This window comes from Branchiostoma floridae, chromosome 18 (genome assembly GCF_000003815.2).
Source record: "Branchiostoma floridae strain S238N-H82 chromosome 18, Bfl_VNyyK, whole genome shotgun sequence".
NCBI classification, from domain to species: Eukaryota; Metazoa; Chordata; class Leptocardii; order Amphioxiformes; family Branchiostomatidae; genus Branchiostoma; species Branchiostoma floridae.
This window is the reverse complement of record NC_049996.1, coordinates 2,864,694-2,870,715: the sequence shown is the minus strand read 5'-3', so window position 1 is coordinate 2,870,715 and position 6,022 is coordinate 2,864,694. Positions and strand designations below refer to the sequence as shown.

General features: G+C 39.9%; 1 protein-coding gene across 1 annotated transcript in view; it reads left to right on the top strand.

Moving 5' to 3' along the window:
* The first annotated feature begins 812 nt into the window (after positions 1-812).
* LOC118406096 overlaps positions 813-6,022 on the top strand; it is a 30,561-nt gene continuing 25,351 nt past the window's right edge. Inside the window, exon 1 of the mRNA XM_035805959.1 lies at positions 813-905. The gene's annotated coding sequence lies outside the window, so the exon portion shown is untranslated. The remainder of the gene's footprint in view (positions 906-6,022) is intronic.

Below are 6,022 nucleotides of genomic sequence, written 5' to 3'. Positions count from 1 at the left end.
ACCAACCTCTGCTTGGAGAGTATACCTATATCCGTTTTTATAAGAAACAAGATATTTAAGGACATCACGAGAAACTACTGGGAATTCTTTCCTGTTAACTGTCCACCTCAAACCCCACAATAAACTCCTCTTTTTTCTGTTTCTCATGGGTCTGTTTAATCTTAAAAGTGACAGGTGTAAAATTGCATGGAAATTGCAGGTTGGGACCGCAAAAGAATGTAAAATGCCAATCACCCACCGCGTCGAAATGAAAAGACTCTCTCACATTTATCATTCGTTGACCACTCATTATGTGATAATTACATACAGATTATCTCTCATCACTGTAGTCTTGCTACTCGTATGTGTACTTTAGCAACTAATCGTAGCTTTTTGAGGCCGTAGGCAGTGGGTTGTTGTCCACTGTCTGTAGGGCTACAGGCCACAGTATTGGAAGGTGGAGCCCATCCCTCTCCTTCCACTGCCTTTTATATCCCCAACCGAAGTAAGGTACCCATTTTTTACACCTGGGTGGAGGGAGGAAAGTTGAGTCAAGTGTCTTTCCCAATGATACAACGTCTAGCTAGAATTGTCCGGAATCGAACTCGTAAAATCTCTACCATACGTTACAAGTGAGTGCGTATTTCACCCCCTCAAGGTATTTGTGGCACGCGGACTTTCTATTCTAAAAATGTGGTCCTTCTGGTTTTCTGTTTCTTCTCATTACTTAAAATACAAGACTAGGGATGAAGCGACGTGCCCATGTTTTTACCTCTCATTTACTCTTTTTAAAGCCATTTGAAGAACCTTTTGTTCATATAGGTTGGTAAATAACCAACCACCATTTTGTATTTCTGTGGCCAAAGTGGTAGAGACGATACGGCCTTCTGTCTTTTGAACTGGGAGCTACTTTTTGTCAAAAATCGGTAAGTTTGTCGTTTATTTCACAGACACCATACTGTGAACGTGTGGTATCGTTATTTTCATTCATAATCATATTTAGTTCAAGAAGAAAGTTCTCCCTTTGATTTTGATGTAATGAAGGAATAATTGTTGTTGGTGACCTCTGCTGACCCCGACCAACTCCCTAGCACACACCTGTTTTGACTTTGTTTTCTCTGGAGAATTTTCATCATAGACCCACGCGGAACTCGTTGCTATCAAGCACAGTGTCAGTAGGGTTATCCTTATTAGATGGCTTTAGACATGTTCGGAGGCTACTTCCTTTTAAGTTAGGGGTACAGGTGTGATATAACCAGTTGCTGCCGCGCCGTTTCTTGGTGCTGTTCTTTTTCTTTTCTTCATGTGGTAGAGAAAGTACGTCAGTAGATTGGTACTTACGAGTTTGATACGAGTTAAGATAAAACTGAAGCAAAGAGAAGATTGAAACTCTAGTGTTCTTTAGTTGGTCAGAATGCCAGATGTTTAGCAAAAGCTAACATGAAAGTCGGTAAAAATTCTGGGTTTGCAAAAGGCAGTTAAAACTGTACATCAATCATAACTTCAAGCAAAAAAAAGATCCAAAACCTACCTCTATAAGCAAGATAAAACAGTATATAGATCCAAGTCGATCGCTCCCTATTTTTCTTCAAATACACACACAAGGGTTTCTTTATTTTCTTTAGCCCCCAGGGTAGCTTACATGGAGTTAGTTGTGGCATAGTTTGGTGTACTTATCTAAAGCTACAGGTGTCTCGCTCAATCTAGCAGTCTTACTTTGTAAAGTAAAACGACTACAAGAAGATATACTTAGTATCTTAGCCATGTATTCCAACAGAAGGGCTCTACTTACTACTAGTACTGTACCTTTCTAGTTCTGTCATATAATAACTGACAACCTAGTTAGTATATCTTCCCTGCTTAGTACTAAGCAGGGAAGATATACTAACTAGGTTGTCACTATAGTACTAGTTACCTGCACACAAAAATTGAGGTTATGTTTTTAGGTTGTGATAGACTGGAAACTATGAGATTGTGCCCCCTGGCGGCTTTCCTTGTTTACTGCAGCGGACTTTTTAGGCCGATATAACCATACTAGTACCTGATTTGAATATATGTTTGTAAGACTCATTTTGTTATGGTTTCTTTTGATTTGTTTTTTAGTAAAAGGCATCATAGGAACGTATTCAACAGCTAGGTTCACATTTGAAAGAAGCACAAAAGCGGTCAGGCGGCTATTCAGAAGAAACACAAGTGAAAAATCGTACGACGCTGGAAAAATTTTGAACATCATCCGATGCTCTGAGATGGCTGATTTTGATTACGATTTAGCTGCGATTCACTGCGATTATCGTGCGATATGCGGAATATGCCATCGCAAGGACGTCGTACGATTCTTGTGACCGGGGCTTTAAAGAACAAAGAATCATTGTAAGGTATTGTATATTACGTTGTTAATTCTAACCACGTACGCGCATCGTACGATTCAAACCCTTAGGGCCTTTTACAGTGCTCAGTTCGCTTGGTGGGGGAGGTGGATACGGATTTACTTAAAGCTAACCTAGAAGACATGGATTTTCGGCTTTACTTTTAGCAGTTTCTTCCCTTGGTACATATCTTCAGGCCATTTTCAGAAAAGAGTCTTAGTCTTCAATGTTTTCTCTGTATTCTTAGAAGTTTGTGTATAAAAGAGGAAGATTTGTGCAGAATGTATGGCAGGTGGCAAGGTAAACCAAGGTACTACTAGGATCAGTGTGTTCAAGCCCCCTAGCGGCGATACCTTTGTAGTACAGTACTGTGTGTGCTATTATGCAGTGCCAGTTTCAGTTTCAGATTTCTTTATAATCTTATAACGATATGTCCCAAATGACCAAGGCATAACGTAATAACGCATACCGAACTCTGTTGGTGTAAATGTCATTTCTTCAAACTTCAACAGTGCCAGTCTTACCGTTACAATGTATTTGTATAACACAGCAGGTTTGTACTGAAGAGTACAAGCTGCATATGCGGATGTACTTAACGTATATATTTATTTTCTTCGAGTAGTGTGGTGGTGTTTGAGATGTGGCTCTCCTCCAACTCAAGGCCCCCTTTAACTCTCAGAGGGACAACCCTTATCAAAGCTTTGTACCTATATTTCCACCTGAGTCGAGACTCGAGAGAGAAAATCGGTGTAAAGAACCTTTCCCAAGGGCACAACCTAGCCTGTCGAGGATTTGAACAGGTTTTGAGTCAACACTGACCCTATTAGAACCACAAGGTCACTGTGCTACCAACGACGCATTTTGTCCTTTTGCTTTGCTGCAAGGGAAGACTAATTGTTGTGAAAGCCAACCCCACTGCCAATTTAAGTGTAATTGTTACGGCGTCTGCTGTCTAACAAGATACAGTAACGAACCTTTTTTTATTGAATTAGGAGAAAACTTTAGGAGACATGTTTCTTATGTCGTTAACACGCCGGGAGTCCTGGATTTGAACTCTGACGTTGTTAGAGATAGAATATAATTTCAAGGGCAGGATTTGTGTTGTATTGTATTGTATTGTATTACATGTATACACATGTGTAATATTAGCTTTGTATCACTAGTAACTTTTTGTACAAACACACAAATACACTGTGACACATACGCATACATACTAGTACACACACACACACATACACACACACACACAAACACACATACACAAACACACATGCACACCACACTTCCATACTCATGCACACAGGCACAAACACACACAGGTACACACACACACACATGCACACACTCACACACACACACACACACACACACATACACACACACATACAGAGTTCCATTTTCCATACGCATGCATGCAAACACACACACACACACACACACACACACACACACACACACACACACACAGACAGTCACATAAATACACATACACATACAGGCAAGCGCACACATACATACCTAATACACATCCTTGTATATCATATAGTGATACTAGTACAGTATCACCTTTAGCATTTTCAACATCTAGAAATAATTTCCAAGTCTAGCTTTGTCACCCATTATAAAGAAACAGTTCCATTACTATCAGTGTCCGGGACTCCCGTAGAGTTTGTGAACACGGTATGTAGACATCAGTGATACCGGCTTGGTGAAAACTCCGGGAAGACATCTGTAGGCTATTATATTAAACGTCTCGTAAAGGCTTCATTTACAAGAACGCCGTGTAACTGTAAGCTCAGATTTGATCAAACTGATAGACTGCAGCTGTATTCCATAATAGGGGATACGGACAGTTATTGGCGAAGGGGGTAAATGACTGGGGAGGGGTTGGAGCTTTTGCTACGTATCCCCCTCCCCCACAGGACGTAATTGAACCCCCTCGTCTTCTTCTCAATAATGATAACTTCGCGTACCTCATATACTTACTACATGTGTACATGTACTAGCATTTTCGTATGCAATTGCAATACTTATGTATACAAGACAGCACTTGAAATTGAATGCAACTGTTGGGCTCACGGTTTTTTGTTCCATTTTAGATTGTTTTTCAGCCTAGATTTTGAAAACCTAAGTAATTTAAGTATTGTGTGTGATAGCACTATACGACCAAGTACTATCAATACTAGTACTAGTAACTTCGTATTCCTTACATCTGCATACAACTTCCAAGTAGATGACCTTAGACTTAAGCTTCGAGGACACTAACGAAGTAAAATGAACTAGCCCTTATCTCTTGTGACTGCAGATATAATCTGGATGAACCCTAAGCTTAGCCAAACTCGCCGCTTTTGTGTCAGACTGACAAGTGGACATTTTGTGGCCTTCTGGGTCAAACTAGAATACGACCATTTCAATTTTTAAAGTTGACGTTACCAGTCTACCAGACGAACTTTTCACCCCGCGACACTTTCGCCACAAAACCCGCAATTTTCCTCTGTTTTTCTCGCAATTTTACACACAATGGGCTAAGTGATAGGGTGAGAAAGTGGCACAAATGGCACCCCTTGAAATTGTGGTCCCTGCGGTGTCACACACATTTCACGCTCCTCCAAATTTAGAAATTGAGACGTCACTGAAGATTCCAACAACAATGGTTCAATGTCTTCTAATGATCTCTAATGGGCCAGGATTTGCTACATAAGAAAACGCCGACAAAATACATACATTGTGTATTGAGCTCTCTGAACGATTGTAGTGAATACATTCAAATGGTCTTTCTTTGACAAATCCATAAATTAGAGATCATTAAAGAAGTCACGATATCTCAATTCCACTAGGACGGCGACTTCGCTGTGATGGCTGTGTGACCTAGAATATGACAGCGCTTAACGAATTTCATATATGAAAAGATAATGATAAAAATCACGATTTTCTAACGATTTTGTGTGTTTTGTTGTCAAATTTTCATTCGTGTTTTTACATTTTACAAATCTCGAACCAAACCAAATACAGGAAATATTATCTGGAAAAGTCTTTAAAAATCGCATGTCTGTCTGTGGGGTTTAATTTTTGTTATTGATATACAACATATATTGAAATCTCCTCCTTGGTCTGAGAGTGTACATTTCATAATACAGTATACTATATTCATTTACAAACCTCAAACCTAACCAAATACAGCAAATATTACCTGGAAAAGCGATCAAAACCCCTCAGTCTGTAGGGGATTTGGGAGGATTTTCGGCATTCTCTCACGCAGTGTTGTGTAAGTACTGGGTTAGATGAACGGAGGGCGGCCATTGTTTGTACAGGACGGACACACGTCACGGCACCCTGTGTGTGTGTGTGTTAACGGCAGGGACAAAACTAGTACTGGTTAGCGTCACTTTAGACGAAATTCGTGAAAAAGCTTCGCATAAAAAATGTATCCCTCCTATGACCAAACGAGTAGCCATTTGGCGACTATATTCTCTGTTGCTTAGGGGGGTCATGCAACAGGAAAGTTTTGGTGCATGTTTAGATATTGTTGATTCCAAAGCAAGGCCTTTGTTTTGCTTTTCATCTTATAAGTGTGCTAAATTTGCAAAAAGAAGCATACGTTTTGTCATGTCACATTTAGAAATAAGCTTATTATAGTTCGATTATTGCCTCCACGAAAAATGGAGTTTTTGTATTAC